Source organism: Botryllus schlosseri, chromosome 9 (assembly GCF_051294905.1).
Source record: "Botryllus schlosseri isolate E-star chromosome 9, Bs_hap1, whole genome shotgun sequence".
In the NCBI taxonomy this organism is placed as follows: domain Eukaryota; kingdom Metazoa; phylum Chordata; class Ascidiacea; order Stolidobranchia; family Styelidae; genus Botryllus; species Botryllus schlosseri.
The window spans coordinates 10,018,560-10,037,307 of record NC_137244.1 but is presented as its reverse complement, the minus strand read 5'-3'; the positions used below and the strand labels follow the sequence as shown (position 1 = coordinate 10,037,307).

The following is an 18,748-nucleotide window of genomic DNA, read 5'->3' as shown; positions in this document are numbered from 1 at the left end:
TCGACAAATATTATGAATGCCACAAACAACAAACAACAACATCTGTTCCGGTGTCATTATAACTGACTTCAATAGGGACATCAACTACTGCAGTCATCCGCAAAATATGGAACTATTAGAAATCGACACCACAGGCTTAACAAATAAAAACATGCCTTTTGGACGATCCAGTCTCGGAGAGCATTGTATGCTTCCGGTTTTCCACAGCAAAATGTCACGATTCTCGCTATTATGGAGAGGATACGATTGTCTGGCAAACTCCACAATTTAGAATTTGCTCGATAAAATGGATTGTTCCGGAGGGTCTTGATCTTGAGACGCAAGATTGTTAGAGCTTCGTGCTAATAAACACATTCAACTCAAGCACCGAGACTACAAGCAGCAGTGTATGGTGAATGAGTAGTTATTGTGAATGAATTGTAACCAATTTGGGTGAGCAAAACCAGTGGTGTGAAAGTGCCTCGCGAAAATAGGAAATGTGTACCGCTTATTTTGAATAGAGCCTACGGTCAAACTTGCGACACATTCTGCGATTTTACACTCTAAAATACGAAGCGAAAATATTATCCATCGCCTTTGAAATTCATGTGGTAAATGAAAGCGCAGAAAAAAGATGAATCAAGGTATAGACCAGTGATTCCCAACCGCGGCCCCGAGGGCCGCATGCGGCCCCCAGCTAGCCTTCTTGCGGCCCCAACAAAAATATTGAAAAATCGATTTATGAAAAAAATTATACCTATAAAATACTCTTGCTTGGCTTGGAGTCTGTAGTTTTCAATTCGGATTGCAGGAAAGTTATGAGTAGACTGCTAAGATTACGTAACTACTGTTTCATGCAATGTGCCCTAACTTTCCAGTTGAACAGGCAGTACCTATAGATATAGGTATTGACAGGACCGTAACTGCCGCACCCCAAACCCCCCAATTCGGGGGAGCGAGCTCGAAGGGGGCCCAAAATTATTCAATGAATTAGCATAAGTCATAAAGTATTTTATGAAATTTTATGCAACTTTTTCAAAGATGTTTCGCGCAGCGTGCGATTTCAAGCTTCCAAGTGCCTTAATTATTGGTTACTCTTCGACCAAGATAAAATACGCAAGATTTATAGAAGTGGGCATATCGGCGTTGGCCATTACCGCGCCACGACGCACGAAGACATATAAAGTTTTAGGCCATGTAACATGCGACTCCAAGAAGTGTGCCAGAACGATCGGCAGCGTGAAAACCATGGCTGAAAAGGACTGCCCTTACGCTGACCGAAAACTTCGTTATGTAGCCTATATTCAAAATACATATTGGTATAATTGACCATAGGCGCCTAAATGACTGGCGCCAAATGTTCCTGTCTTGGCAATCTGAACGTCACGAGAAAAATAGGCTATCATCCCGCAGGGAAGAATTATATGCCAGTGAAGAACTACCAATTTGATATCGTGTGCATCTTTTAGTTTAGTACGTTTGGGCGATTCTATATTTTTTGATATAGCAGGCTGGAGGTCACGAAATAACAAATAACATCATGTAACGAAGTCGTACCAACGGGTCCGCCCGTACGAATATGTTTAATTATTGTTTACGGGCCTTACAGTTTCCAAGACACCTCACTCAGCTCTGCCGGTAAATCTGATTACGTGAGCAGAGAGTACAAGTAATTGATAGCAATGCAATTCCCATTCTTATTGACCTATTTTATTTTGAGTAATCGAAAGTTTTCGCGCTCCACGCTGGCTCACTAAACGGGGATCCTGATTTCGTAGCAGAAGCGAACAATGGCACGGGTGGTCGGTTTATCACTCTATGGGAGCTCAAGACCTAAGTGTTTTGGGGGGCCTGACGAAGTGCTGTTTCGTTCCTGCCAACGGGTATACGCCCGAAGATGTGTAATTAATATTGAGTGGTCCTACCTTTTCAAACACAACTCACTCGGCTCAACCGGTCAATCTGATTACGTGAGCAGAGAGAGGATAAAAATTGATACCAATATATATGCAATTCTCGATTATATTGACCGATTCAATCATGAATTATAGAAATTTTTCGCGCTTGGCGCGATTAGTCGAGAGAAGCTGCCTAAAACGGACACCCGATTTAGATGATAAATATCGGTAAACAGCCATCTAGCCTGAGGGGGTCTTGGGGCTTCGAAGTTCGGTTTATCACCCAATGAGGGGCCCAAGAGAAAGGTTTTTTTGGGGGGGGCTGACGAAGTGCTGTTATGGCTCTGGGTATTGATAACTAATTTACGGATCGATGTGCAACAAGTGACTCACGATTGAATACGCCGAGATGCGTACTGCTTATCCGGCAAAAAGCAGCATAATTGGTAGTCCTATAGCTCGCGACCCAAGCGTCCGAATAATTTGATATGTCGGTGTTTATCGAAAGCAAGTGTCGCACTGATTCCAAAAATACGAATTGAAATCTCGCCAGGGCAATAAAACTACTCCGAAATAGCCAGCAAGTGTTGATTGTTCTGAACAATGGGAGCGCGGCAACACAATGGCAAATGGCGTCAAGCGAATAATCGGAACAATGCCAATTTTTATATTTTGGTGACTATTTTGGGTTCCTTTCATTGCCCTGGTATTCGTGCGGCCCAGGCCGTACTCTGAAATTCTAAATTTGGCCCTGCCACCGAAAAAGGTTGGGAACCACTGGTGTAGACAATTAGATCAGAAGAAATTGTAACGCGGAAGTATAGGTTATGTCAGTGTAACTCGGCCCGAAGCTTTGGTTCAGGTCGGAAAAGTCCATCATGTAGATTCGCGATACGTGCAATAACTGTCGAATTTTATCCATGCTAATGCACTTCCTCATAACACGCAAGCGGTTCGGTATTTTCATAGATCTGTGGACCAAAAATGGTTTGTTTGAAGTCTGCATCGCACCTTTTTGCTTCGTATTCTGTATTCGGAGGAATCGCATGAAGCAGCAAGTTCGAACTGCATTACAAAATTTACAAGCGCACCGGCGTATTGTTCATTACCGCTTTTTAAAGTTTCGCTCTTCTTCACCGTTTCGGAATTGGAATGTATGTTATTTCTTCTTCGCAAACAAGATATAAAACAATACAGCATAGGAAGCAAATTATTACGATGATGGATACAAAGCAAGCAATCATGACACGTGATGGAGTTCCAGAATACAGAAAACGTAACGGATCGGAGACAGTTAATTGAGAGCATGATCGTTCCACTGGCACGTATGTTGTTACGCATATATTGTAATTACCGTAATCTGCTTCGCTTGTCTGTGGAAAAATTGGAATCAGATCAGTAATGCATTCCATTCAGGTCCGATACCGCGTGAATCACTGACAATACTCACAACTTTGATTTCAAATGTATAGATATGAATCGTGTCTGTGGTGTCAAGGTATCATTTCCTGGGAAGCAAAAACGTTATTTTCGCTGAAATGGTAGTTAGTCAAGTAACCAACCTTTGTCATCCTCGATATTCCACCGGAATATGCCGTCTAATGGACTAGCAAAGAATACGAAATGTAGAATGCTCGTATAATTGAGATGAACCGAAGCGAATTCTACCGATAAGAAAAACCTCACCGGCGGGTCTGCAATTGAGGGTTTGGTTAGTTATTGGCCATTTCCTATATTACCTTGTGAGTAGAGGATTGACTGTATTTATTTGTGTCTTGTGCGGTTACACAACTTTAAGCAGCTCACGAAAAATCTGTTGACGGGGATTTGAATTCATATTTAGGCCAGGTGGTAATTACTAGCGATGATGCAGACTTTCGTTTCGGTAACGTTCGTTATGTGAGCTGTGGTGCTTCAGAGCTTCGCGAGCGCAAAACAAATCTGGTTCATTCAATACTGCGAACATTTTACCAATTTTTTTCAAGTAGGTCTACTCATAACATAGTGTTCAGAATTCATGTGTTTACAACTCACTGGTACACTCTGTATCATGGTGAATGCGTGAAAGGAAATTCGACAGAAAACTAAGATTAACTTCTTTCGAATCTCGAGTATTCAGCTCAAAAGATCACGCTTATCTAGATGTGAATAATAATAATAATAATAATATTAATAAATATGATCATGATGTGACTCAGTCCCGTCACTGCTACGCGGTTGACTTGGAAAATGGCTAATATGATGAAATCATGAACCTTTATACATCCATGAAGCGATATGCGGAGTTAGCCACGTCTCATACAACCACGAACTATATTTGCATCAAGTGGTGCAAAATTGTTTGTGGGTTACGATGCCGTCAGCAGGTCTACATTAGTGGGTGCGAATGTGCGGTCCTCGCGGACCCTAAAGTCGGATACATAGATGGATTTTACCATAGACTCGTTATATAAGATCCGTCGTACGTTCGTGTTGAAAGCGAACATTCATAAAAGTTTTTGTTCATACGAACCTGGACCTCTCTGGCGTTCGCACCATCTCTATTAATTACAAATAGGCCTATGAGATGACATGTGTATCAAGTCTTAAAAAATTAGTTATGGGATAATGAAACTTATTACAGTATAGGTATTTTATTTCTCTCATCAAGCTGCTGAGCGAGCAACCAACAAAACGTTTTCATACGTATTGACCAATTACTTCCGTCTATTGGCGTGACATTCATCAGCAGAGGAAGTCATTTCAAAATACATTGACTACATCGCGAGGAAACCATTAGTAAGCACATATTGTAGATAAGCATTGTACATTGAATAGTGTACGATATACGGTATGAAGGGACAGCTTCGGTCATAAATAGCGATCGAACACAAAGAATCAAAAATTATTGCCAAAACAACCGAAGATACTGCTTCATTATATTGGGTATACCCACAGTGAACGATAATATCCTCTTATGGAGATGAAGCGTTTTCGTAGGTTGCCAATGAATAACTTGATATCACTTCACAAGAAAGAGATTTTCCATTGTCTGATGACTTCAATTTGTAATTGCGAGGTAAAGTCTGTAAAGAAAATGCATTATCTTCGGAACCAATATTTTAGAGATATTATCTAGATTCTAGACCACGGGCGTCTAACCCATGGCCCGCGGGCCACATGAAGGATTTGAGTGGCCCGAGAGGCAAGTTTCGAAATTAGTTATATTCTCGAAGATGAATTGCTCAGATTGTGACCTTGCAAGGCGAACCAAAAATTTAATTAGTCTGACCGCGACACTTGGCATGCTGATGACTAAAATATCAGTTCCGACACATTGGCAGATTCAGGGGGACATTATTTTGGGGGACAATATTTAGTAAATCGTCGCACGTTACAATAAAATGAATATTATTAAATTTTTTATTCAAGCTTCGCGTGATTTAATTGTCATTCGATTCCTTCGTTTTAACGTTGGCACCTCCTCCTGAAAATGAAAAAAACACGTCTAATTTACTCGATTAAGTCTAACTATATTTGCAATTATGAGAGAATCTCTCGCAGAAACCTAGGCGCAAAATGATTGTCGCATATCAGCGGAAACCTGCGATATCGATATGTCCAGATAATGAATAGTCCTGTCCTTGGAAACTGAGCCCAGCGGGCGGTATGTAGAAGATCCGCAACATACTCAAGTATTAATATTAGTGACCTGGTTCGTTTATAAACTTTGAAAAGTTTTCGCTCTCAGTGTGGCTAGTGGCTCGCGCACTGTTTTGTCAGTTGCATGTGGCCCTTCAGCCGAACAGGTTGGCCACCACTGTTTTAAAGGGTGAAAATGAATGTCCCCCGTAGATGGCTGGGAAATAAATACCCTGTTTTGGTAGTTAGTATATTGTCCTTACCGAAATTCAGACCACGTTAACGTTGGGACAAAACAATGTTAGGTCGCAAAAAAAAGTGACGTTGAACGGCAAAATCTTCAATATAATTTATGCCACGAATACATGCCTATGTAAAATGCTATCGCGACAGCAATTTAATCCGTTGTAGGCCTACATTCCTTTTATTTACATGTATCCGGCCAAGGCGGGCGTCCAATTGAAAGAGTGCTATTACAAGTTGTTTCGAATCCTCGCTATATTGTTATTCAGTCGCCATCTTGTGGTGTTTTGAGCTGATAAAAATTTTGTAAGACGAATGAATGGATAACTATAGTGATAAATTACTGATATAGGCTACTTCAGTATTCGAGGAGAGTAATATACTTCTTCCTATAGGTAGGACGGCAAAATGATGGTGTTGCGACATAATGTACACAGTGCAACCAACCCGAAAGTCGGTTCTACACGTAGCCTGTAACTAAACGGGCATCGTTGAGTTACAACATGTGATCTAATAACCATGGTTAGCCACGATATAGAGGTACTGATGCAACCGGCTTTTCTGTTCACAAATAAAATTCTGGGTCGATACGGTTTAGACCTCAATCGGTATCGGATTGTGCATGGGAAGCGAGTGCAATGTGCTTAGCGACACCGTCACGAAACAGCTCTTCATTGTTTTTATGTGTCGGCAGTTTCTCTAGGCTTCTCACCGGGGACCTCACTTCAATTGCACTGTCTCAGAATGCATAGAAATTGTTGTGGGTCACGCTATAGGTCGGCAGAAAAAATCCGATGAAGGGCACATGAAACGGTGGGAGACTGATTGAAAGAGTGAGTGAAAGAGAAAAACGTCCTGAAGAAAATTCATTTAACTGTTTCAGAAATGGCATGTTTTGGAGCGCAAAGCCTCGTAAGGCTGCAATCACCACTGTTGTTTCAGATATTATCAATAATAATGATAGTACCATATTGGGGGTCGGAACTTTGGGAATTTCGTAAAAAATATAAGTGCCCATGCCCTGCCCACGCATATTTGTACTTACCACATTATCAATTTTGTAGCTGATATCATGAGCTGCGGGAAAACCATCGGCGTAAGAACAATCGAACGGACTTTGCGATCCAACAGTTCGATTCAATTTAATAGTTGTTAAGTTACGAGGTGCTAAATAGACAATAATAAATGAGCAACTCCTATTTTCGAATTCATTGCTCCCAAATTATGTGATGTTAGTGAACAATGGCTACAGATCCAAGAGAAGTATATTGTTTTCGTCATATAAAAGAGCTTGTTCTGAAAATTTTCTGATCTAATTCAGCTATTCTAAATCCGTTGCCAGTCTGTGACAAGTTTCTTGTCGATCCGGTGCATATACTAGAATTTATTCCCAGTCTCAATTCCAAAATGCAAGAATTTGGGTGCTTGCCATTAATTCGACAAAGAAACATCTATTTGTAAATTTATTTAGAGGTGTGAAACGTATTTCTTACATGGTTTCGCATTAGAGACTTCATGCAGGTCTACTTTAGGCGTTCTTCATAACTGTTCATGTTCAAGTATCATAAGAAACTCTCGAAAAGTAGCCCACAACCCGTTTTTGACAAGTTATATGTGAAAGATACGGAGAATTTTAAATAAATCTAAATTAAGCGACTCTTGGCAGTTTAATAGAGCCTATAGCAAATAGAAAAGTCACATTTCTTTCAAAGGACACCTAACAATCATAATCAAGTTTGTGGTCTTTGACGGGACTTTGCAAACTTCGCTTTGCACAAGCATCAATAGAACCACGCATAAATATATAGTATCGAAAATACATCATTAAATAGCTTTTACAATATCACACTCAAGTGATCGTAATTAAATTTGTGGTGAATTTTCGTTTTGAAGGTTCACCGGTCCACATGACTTGCTTTGGAATTTTACCGGTCCGCGGGTTCAAAAACTTGGAAAACCACTGATCTATAGACTACCACAAGAGACCCGCGACTTATGTATTCTGTCCGTTTAAGTATATATTTGGCAAAACATCAGGGTAGTACGTCGACTTCAGAATCCCTACTAAGCTGTTGCTTCATTGGCTCTCAAGTTAATCGGAATGCTAGCGTTAGGCAGACTGCAATATGTCTATGAGCAATAAGGGATGCCTGCAGGGATGGTGTGAACGTAAGGTTCACGTTACCGTTCTGTGTGTGAACCTCGGAAATTTATAGGTTCACGTTCACAAACTAACCATGGAAGGTTCTAGACCAGGGGTTCTCAACCCTTTCTTGGCCGTGGCCCATTTTCCGGTTTGAAAATGTGCTGTGGCCCACCTCTTATCTTAGAGTCACAATCCTGTTCAATGCGTGGTAGTCGACGGCGCCGATATGCCTATTTATCCAAAATATGCGCATTTTCTCTTAGTTTACTGATGATATTTAAATCTACACCTCTAGAGACATGAAATCGCGCATAGCGCGACGAAAATTTTCGACTTGAATAAATATCCTCCAACAAACGACCAACGAAATAATGTTGGGCCCCTTCGAGCTCCCCCAATTGGGGGTGTGGGTGTGGCAGTTACGGCCCTCACAGATCATAGGCTAAAACTCCCGTGAATATTATGATCGTCCGCTGCTCCATTCGAGTCGCGAAACACAGTGATCAAGTCCCCGCATCCACTGTGTGATTAGGGTTTTAGTTCCACTATTGTGGGGAATAATAGAATCATTCTGGGCCAGCTTCAAACAATTCATTATTGAATGGGGTGCTAGTACTACAGAGAAGTGGAGAAATAGTTATTTAATATGCATGCTGTACAATGTACATGTACATTGCATGTCTTGTCCCAAACCAACTGAAATTGTAATGTCAGAATATTCAATCCAATGATACAATCAATTCATGCGACTCTCAATGATTCATGATTCATGCGACTCTCAATGATTTCCAGGCCGGACATTTTAAACCGACTCCAAAGATTAATGCGCTCCGCTAAATCCTCAATCCATTACGATTCGTAGTGGTGGTGCAGCACACCTTCACCAGAAGTTGCTAATAATTTTCAATTATGGCAATTTTTTGTCTTACAATAATACGACCTCCCGAAGTACAGTGAATCTATACATCATTTACACTTCATTCTGAGTTTATTGCACCCCCTTTCAACGGCATACGACATATGACCCTGCCGGAATACTCGGTAACTTCAACATTACTTTCTAGTTATCATTAACTCGGAATAACTTTAGTTGTTGTTAGCCGTAGGTTGTCATAGCCAGTGGAAAAAGCCGCCGTTTTTTCCTCCCGTTTTCGACTTGTACATGCTGACTCCATACGTGCCACTACGTCTCATCAAAGTCGGATGAAAAGTTTATGAATATATTTCTAGCGTTTAAGATAACAAATAAAACTAAACTTGCATTAATTCTAAAATTTTCCAAATAGCCTTGTGGCCCACCTGAAAATGCTCTGTGGCCCACCAGTGAGCCATGGCCCACCCTTTGAGAACCCCTGTTCTAGACTGTGATCCTTTTCATATATTACAATTCATCACGTCATTATGACGACATCTTTGGTTGAACTTCATTGCATTTCGGCTGCGGGCTACTCTTTGCAGGGTGTTGGCAGCAATAAAAAGCCATACTAAACGAGCATGCAGCTTGACAATCTCAAAAATACACCTGCTTCGTTACAAAAGCTCGCTCGAAATATATCCAGCTGTACCTTAGTAATTATTTCGTGACTCTCTGTTTTGAGTTTGAACCGCAATTACACAACATAAAGAGCAAAACACGCTACACGTAGGTATAGTCAGTGGAAGATACTTTGCTTATTCAACTAATCAATGTAATTGATATCGTTGTCTAATGTGAAAAATCCAGCATACGTACTGGATCCATATTTATTTGGTATGTTTATTGCTTCATAAAAAACAAATTTGTGCGATTTTGGTGTTGGCTACTGCTGTATTGTTGTATAACTTGTTATTGGGAGGCATTTCGGTACCATATGGAATCACGTTTTTGCACTCTGATCAATATATACGTAGCAAGCAATACGTAGTATCGTAGTAATAGTAAGATGCCGAATACATTGTCCGGTCTGACCGTTAAGGCGTAAGCATATGTTCCATTGCAAGTCCTCGTGGAAATTGTAGACAAAGCGACGGAAGATTTGAATTTTATGGGATTATTATATTATCTGATGCCGCAGTTGATACATTTGTGTAGGTACTTCAGCATTGTGGCATAATGTGGCTCGAGTGATCTCTATCGTGTACCTGTACATTAATATATCACTGAAATGTAGGGTTGGACGTAGCAATAAGACGCAACGTGACGTCATGAGGTTCACGATCGCGTTCACAAAAAACCTTTAAAAAAGGTTCGCGTTAATACGAACCTGAACCTTTCAGAGGCTCACACCATCCCTAGATGCCTGATATATGTGTGACGTTCAGGAATCAGTTAAATCATGTGATATTTTTATACGACGGTATACTTATCGAAAATGCGCATCACCTGACCAACATTGAATGTTTTCGCACCCTGACCAGACAGCATTATATGCGCATCGTGCTATTCCGTCGGCTCGAGTCCCATTTAAATGAAACACTATAGTTGACCTTCTGTAATGAACGATGATATGAAAGAGATGTCATGTTATAAACATGAATTGACGATATATAGTACCCACTAACTAACCATTAGCCTATACATTGATAATTACCTTTCAGTAGCAGTGATTGTGTATGTTGCGTTTTGACGGGATCCTACAACACATATGGACGGTTTGCATGCTGCAATAAAAGTAAAGACTGTGATCAATTGTATGACTGCATGATTTGAACATTTGTGTCATCTGGTTGGGTTTTGCGAAAAGATCAATGACGGCGTTGAAAATATGCTCTGCACTGGAGATGCATTAATACATATTTTCGTTGGTTCTTGTATGGATAGCGGCTAGCATAATCCATTTTCATCGATACCTACTGCAAACATATTTTGATGCTGCCTAACAAACAATAAATATTGTATTACTCCTATCTGAACGGCTTCAGCGATGTTGAAGACAAGTGACCGTCGCATTTCCACCCAAGTTTGCATGTTTTGTCGCAAATGGAGGGCCTTTGCTGAAATCCCTGTTATTTGGGATCCGAATTAAAAAAGTGATAAAACGGTTTGGAATTTATGATAAAATCAACCAGTATAGTAATGATGATAATGAATGTGATGTGAATCGAAGAATTATAATTTGATAGTACATACTCACAGGCGGGCAATGCGCATGAGTGAATTATTGCAAGATTTGTTGATTATTGATTATCGCAGATCATTGGGCCCCAAACTATCGCACTCTTACCACCACTGCTACGAGAGAGTTTCTCAGGTTGCACTCGATTACCGTTAACCAACAAGTATCAATCCGTAAATTTGTGAATTGGGTCCACCAAGATAAGTAATAAAATTCGACGTTTGACATGCAGGTATCACGAATAAAAATTAAAGCTATTCTTTACTTGATGATACCAATGTTGTATGGTTGATGATATCAGAATAAGAATGGTCTACTTGAAAAATTGAATTATGATAAAGCATAATCTGGCTGTATTATGTACTGGGAGTAACACACTGGTATCATTTTCAACTGGTATTAAATAGGCGATTTGCAACAGCTGTGATTTCTGATTATGATGACATCACTAGTTGCGCAATTTACTGATATCTGCTTGCCTAAATCGACGAAATCGTCTGCACAACAAGTCGGAGCAGTGACCCTCGAGGTCTTGTGCCTTTTTGGTATGCAAGTAAAGTAAGTTGAGATCCACTGCTTTATATAGTGAAAGATTGAATCAAATACATGATTCTATTTTTGGAAGAGCACGAGAAAATTGTTCAAGAACATAAATTGCCCTATAACATATAATAGGGAGTATGCTACAGTGTAAAAATTATTGCTGTTAATTTATAACAATAAGCCTGGTGATTTCCAATACAGGCTTACAACCATAAGCTTGCAAACTCATTACAGGCTAACAACCATAAGCCTGTAAGCCACGACAACCACAAGCCTGTATACAGCGGTTCTGATCTCGAGGCACCCAGCCGAAGGGATTAATCGTCCGCGACAACCTGGCACTTCAAGTACGCGGAATGGCGAGTGGCATAGCGATACTACGTTGCTAGTGGGCCAATCTATTAGTTGGCATTTCAGAATACATAACAAGCAATACCGGGCTGGTGTAAAATGACCACTTCATAATACCATGAACACTAAAAAACAACGAGTACACCGAGTAAAAGATTTACGAAGAAAACGACTAAAAATAAAATAGAAAAGAGGTCATCCAGCAACTTCATGACAATGTTCAGCTCTTGGTCCAGATATGGGTGACTAGAAAAAATGTTGACACGTTCGGCCAAACCTCAGCTTAACGGCCGAATTGCTTACGTAATGATCTTTTGTTTGGTATGATACTTGGGCGAGTTGCCTGCCATTGAAGGCTGAGGCGCCTGCCTTGGTCGCAATGTTAACAGTGTTGTTACAGAAAACGCCTGCAAAGAGACCCCAACAAGGAATAATTCAAGGAGGATAATGAAAAAGAGCGAAGAACCCCGAAAAAAGAAATATGATCATCGAACACCACTACACCGGACATAAGGCTGAATGGGACGCTGGATGAGACAGTATACTTGGTGATTTTATCATTCTCCTATTTGTTCATTACATCGCATTGTACTGTGTTTTGTCATCGACGGGTGCAAGTAATAGAACCACCGACAATGCCACAGTCATAATTTGGATTCTCTAATTTTTGGTATACGTCGACCTTATTTCCATTTTTTCAAGCCGCACCATTGTGCAATCCAATCGGTATACCGGTTGAGAACCACTGATTGAGAAATGCATACTCTGAAACGGCCACTACTATCTACGTAGAATTCTTGTAACGCTATAAGATTAGGACAGTATTACTCTTACCCAAGACAGTCCATGTTATAGTGTTTGTTATAGTTTCTACAGCTGTATAAAAGCGAGAAAACAACTGGAGTCCGTCGTAACTTTCCGGCAAGCTGCTGAAGTGCCACGTCACATGTCTTGTACGGGGGCCATCAATAACAACATTGCTGGAACGACATAACATAAAAAGTCGATAGCGACTGATATAAGTTTAGTACATTAACTAATTTACTATCTTCGATTTACAAGTACTCTCGGGTCATTGAACCTTTGACTCGTGTCAAGTTAGGTCAATCGATTTTCAAAGCAGACTCAAATCGAGTCAAATCCAGTCACGAGTCAAGTCAAGTCGAATTTTTAAAATACATGGCATGATTCAATGTCATTTTCACTGCTTTAAATACAGATTGAGCCGCGATATATTCCGGATCAAGGAACGAAGATAAAGTTGAAGATACACGGAAAAATGCGTTGAATCGCTTGATCATACGAAGAACTGGTAAACTACGTAAGTAACGGTATAGCCCAGAGATGGGAAAAATACGGCCCGCGGGCCGCATGCGGCCCGCAACACCGTTCTGTACGGCCCGTGAGAGTCTAAAGAAACTCACTAAAAATACTGATAAAATGCGTACTAAAATCGAATTAATGCAGGAACTTGATTAGACTTTTTCTTTACTATATTTCACCATGATAATTCTAAGACAGTGGTCCTCAAACGGTGAGGGGGCTTGAGGCGTGAAAGCATCTGAAGGGGAGCGCGAAGATGAGCTCAACTGAAATTATTTTGGCGCTATGCGCGATTTACCTCAAATTCATATCTATTGCTCTGCATTTAGTCTCAATTTCATATTTAAAAATCTTTCATTCAAAGTCGTAACCTTCCATGCCATCAAACTATCCGTTATAGGTTTGCTAGCCTCCTTGTTGCGTTTTGTGAATGACGATAAGGGGGGGGGGGGGAGAAATCTGTTACCATCATAGGGGGGGGGGGCATGTCCTAAAAAACATCATCAGTCCGAGGTAAGCATCATAGGTAGTTGTCTAAATCAGTGGTTCTCAACCTTTTTCATCACGCGAACCGGTAAAATTTCAAAAAATGTCTGGCGGACCGGTGAACTTTTAAAATTGAAATGAAAATAAAATGTAAAGCATGTATAGCCGTTTTTTTGCAATTACATGGTGCTAGTGAGTCACATTTAGACGGGTTTGATCGTAATTAATTCTCTTCATGATGTCATCCATGGGATTTTATGGTAGCCAGTCTTGAGTCGAGGTCAAATTGCCTTGTCCAGATTAAGGTGCTACCGCGGAGAGTCGTTTACAGTCTTTCGCGTCGAAGACCGTGGGTTTGAGGCAGTCTTTCCCAACCTTTTTCGGTGGCAGGGCCAAATTTAGAATTTCAGAGTACGCTCGGAGCCGTACAAATACCATGGCTATGAAAGGAACCCAAAATAGTCACCAAAATATGAAAATTCGCATTGTTCCGATCATTCGCTTGACGCCATTGGCCATTGTGTTGCCGCGATCCCGTTGTTCAGAACAATCAACCTTTGCTAGCCTCTATCGACTGATCGCTCGAAGCGCGATAAATTTCTATAATTCATGGTTGAATCGGTCAATATAATCGGGAATTGAAAATATATTGGTATCAATTTTTATCCTCTCTCTCCTCACGTAATCAGATTGACCGGTTGAGCCGAGTGAGTTGTGTTTGAATAAGTAGGAACACTCAATAATAATTAAACATCTTCGGGTGTATACCCGTTGGCAGGAACGAAACAGCACTTCGTCAGACCCCTCAAAACACATAGGTCTTGAGCTCCCATAGGGTGATAAACCGACCCCCGTCCCGTTTTTTGCTTCTGCCACGAAATCAGGATCACCGTTTAGTGAGCCAGCGTGGACCGCGAACATTTTCGATAATTCAAAATAAAATAGGGCAATAAGATCGGGAATTGCATATATATTGCCATCAATTACTTGTCCTCTCTGCTCACGTAATTAGATTTACCGGTAGAGCTGAGTAAGGTGTCATGGAAACTGTAGGACCGTAAATAATAATTAAACATTTTCGGACGGGCGGACCAGATGGTACGACTTCGTTACATGATGTTATTTCGTGACCTCCAGTCTGCTATATCAAAAAATATAGAATCGCCCAAACTTACTAAACTAAAAGATGCACACGATTTCAAATTGGTAGTTCTTCACTGGCATATAATTCTTCCCTGCGGGATGGTAGCCTATTTGTCTCGTGAGGTTCATATTGCCAAGACAGGAATATTCGGCGCCAGTCATTTAGGCGCCTATGGTCAATTATACCTATATGTATTTTGTATATACATAACAAAGTTTCCGGTCAGCGTAAGGGCAGTCCTTTTCGGCCAAGATTTTCTCGTTGTCGATCGTTATGGTACACTTCTTGAAGTTGCATGTTATATGGCCTAAAACTTTATATGTCTTCGTGCGTCGTGACGCGGTAATGGCCAACGCCGATATGCCCACTTCTCTAAATCTTGCGTATTTTATTTTGGTGGAAAAGTATCCAATAATGAAAGTAATCGGAAACTTGAAATCGAAAAATTTTTGAAAAAGTTGCATAAAATTTCATAAAATACGCTATAATTCATGCTAATTCACTAAATAATTTTGGGCCCCGTTCGAGCTCGTTCTCCCCAATTTGGGGTGCGGCAGTTACGGTCTTGTCAATACCTATATCTATACCTATATCTATAGGTAGGCTACTGCTCGTAATCCGGCACCGGTCCGCGGACCGACGGTTGAGAACCACTGGTCTAAATGATATAAATATGTGATATAAGTTTCCTAAAATCGTCTGGTTGAAAATAATGCCGAGTGAAGAACCAGCAGAAATAGTACATAGGTACTCCGTTCCCTGTGATCTTATCGCAGGATAATTTGATTAACATGGTCATTTTATTTGACCCATAAGGACAGTATGTGTGCATCGTACAGGGCAATACCGCGTATATAGTACAGGGAATCTGTCACTGTGTATTCATCCATGCATAACTGCATATTTCATCGTGTATAAATTCTTTCACTCGACACGTGACTGATAGACTATATTCAATCAAAATAATAAATTGAATACCATATATAGACATATAGGAATGGTGACAATTGATGGCATGTGGGCATTAAAGTGATTGGGGATTCGGGTAATAACGCCTTATCAAGAATCACCCGAAAGTCCATTTTTCCGGATGTGGTCCTGGATACTCTACATCCATCGGTTATTTAATAGAAATTCGATTGAGAGCATATGTTCTGGATCGACATCACGTCACCACTACCAGAATGATGTAACGCAAAGTTAGTAATTGAGTAAATAAAAAATTATCAAGTTGTTTGAGTTGAAATATTGCCATCTCTTTTTTTAGGCGATAACAAAAGCTAGTTGAGGACGTTAAATCTAGCGGTAGGGATAGTGCGAACGTGAGGTTCACGTTCGCGTTCTGTGTGTGAACCTCGGATATTTAGAGGTTCACGTTCACAAACGAACCTTGGTAGGTTCTGGACTATGAACCTTTTTCATATATTACAACTTTTCATGTCATTATAACATCTTTGGTTTATATTATTTGCATTTCAACTTCGAACAACTCTATGCATGGCACTGGCAGCATAAAAAAAGCAACATTCAACGAGCAGGCACCTTGCCAATCTCAAATATATTTTACTTGCTGTGTTACTAAAGTTCGCTCGAAATATTCAGCTTTCCGTTTGTGGATATTTAGAGAATCTCTGCTGTGAGCTACACCCGCAATAACACAGCATCAAGAACGAAATACACTGCATTTGGGAAGTCAGCCAATGATGGTTATTCAAGCAATCAGGGAAAAGATATAAAAGATAAATCGTTGTCTAACGTAAAAAAAGTCTAGCAGGCGTACGGGATACATCTTGATTCGATATGTTTATTGTATCATAAAAACCGAATCTGCGATTGGGGTGTTGGCTACTGTATAACTTGTTTATTGGGCAAAATCAGTTGCTAGTATATAAACCCGTTTTACACTCTGTTTAACGCCAATGTAGCAATAGTCAGACGCTGAATATATTGTCCGGTCAGGCCAAGGCCGTCAGGGCGTAAGCTTATGCTCCCTTGCAATCGCAAGTCCTCGTCGAAATTGTTGGCAAAGCGAATGAAGATGTTGATTTTAATATAGCATTTGATTACTACAGTTGATACATTTGGTGACGTGTAAAACGTCAGCAAGTACTTAATTAGACATTAAGGCTTATGAGGCCTGAAATGTCGGGCTGTAATTGGCAATATGACGTCACGTGACATTCATTATGTCGAAATGTCGAAAAAGACTTCTGCTGCTCCTATTGATATTTACCGAGTTGTAGTATTTCACGAAGAATTCTAAACCCAATCGTGCACATGGCGCTGTGATCGTTACATTAGACACAATCGTAACGTTAGATCCAATGGAACGAGGCCCTTCATCGACTTGGTAAAAATTGACGCGATGATTTTCTGCCAATACATGAATGCGTTATGAGGTGTCGGTATTGCAACACATGATACAGCAAAATCTGGGAATATCAGCAAATTTAACTACATCAAATAATTTCGCATCCATTTCCTCGACTTCGTCAAAATCATACACGCGTTCTGTGATAGTACTCCTATAGTAACCCAATATCAATATTTATATTGTATGTTTTCGGCACACGCCGCCAAAACTCAATGGTGTGAGTGTTGCCATTGCAGTCCGCAGACTCAGGTATAAATCCGATACCAGGTCCAGGTGAGGTTGCGTCAGGAATGGCATCGGGCCACCTAAAATCGCCAATCAAAGATGTAGAGTCTGTAGCTTATCCGCCCTTTCAATTCTTAATCGGGAAAAGGCGAATGGAAACTAATAAGATTACCTCACAATTTCACTATAAAACAGTGACTTTGCAGTCTAGGCGTTGTGTGTGACGGACTTGCTGCAAGACAGAGCGCAGCGGACCGCGCAACACTGCAACCAATCGTGGTTCTCAATCTCTCATGACGGTACATCGCAGGGCTGTCTCAAATTGGTTTAAATTATTACTAAGCCAAAAACCTGGATGAGCATTGCGTCCTCGTTGATATTGTCAGCCACAATACTAGTTACGCTCTATGTATGATACCGAAAAGTTTCTAAATGATGATGCTGTCGGTGGAAGTTCCCTGCGTTCTGCTGATTCCCCATTCTTGAAATAGCTTCGCCAGCAGAGTTACACGTATTGTGTATGCATATGATAGTTACCGGAAGCAAGATTTATCAAGGGGAATATGTTTTGCTATCTATTTATTATACCAGTTTTTTTCAACCTGTGTGACGATTTGCACTAGTGCGAATGAAAAAATTGCAGTGCGAATGACGCAGGTGGTGAGAATGGTGCGGATGAAAAATCCGGATGACTGCGAATGAAAATCGTGAATAATTGTTAATTTTTTTGACGTGGAATAATTCAAATAAACCTAATAGGAAATTCAAGGGCAGTTGTAGTAGAGACGCAATGGTAAAAACTTGTTTAACTAACGACGCACCACTAATCGTAGCTCTCACAAACCGCAGTGAATAAATATTTTCGCACTATAATAATTACGTAATCAAAAGCATGGTTTAGAAGCTGGTGTAGTGGCAAATATACACTATATCAGCCCCTCTGAGCCTGCGACAGGCTTGACTAATGACGTCAAATTGACTTTCTGTGTTTTTTCGCTAAACAATCATCATACTTTCTTAATAACTGTTCGATTAGCGCGAGGCACGAGTATAGTCGTAAAATACTGTCATCATTACAGACTCACATTTGCAAGTTACCGTAACGCAAATTCTTACACCTTCAAGGTTTATTAAAGTATGGACGGCAAAGGGTATAATTTTGGGTCGGTCGACACGGTTCTAGAGCTATATGTAATATTTGTTGAATTTATTTCGAAAAATCATGCGATAGTTTTTAGATATCCAAGGTCACTGTTTTGGGTACAGTATAGGCCATGATCGAGACACGCAGAAAATATGGCTTTATCATGAGAATTCGTG

General features: G+C 40.4%; 1 pseudogene; it reads right to left on the bottom strand.

Moving 5' to 3' along the window:
* Window positions 1–267: 267 nt before the first annotated feature.
* Window positions 268–10,700, bottom strand: LOC145446666 (uncharacterized; annotated as a pseudogene).
* Window positions 10,701–18,748: the final 8,048 nt, after the last annotated feature.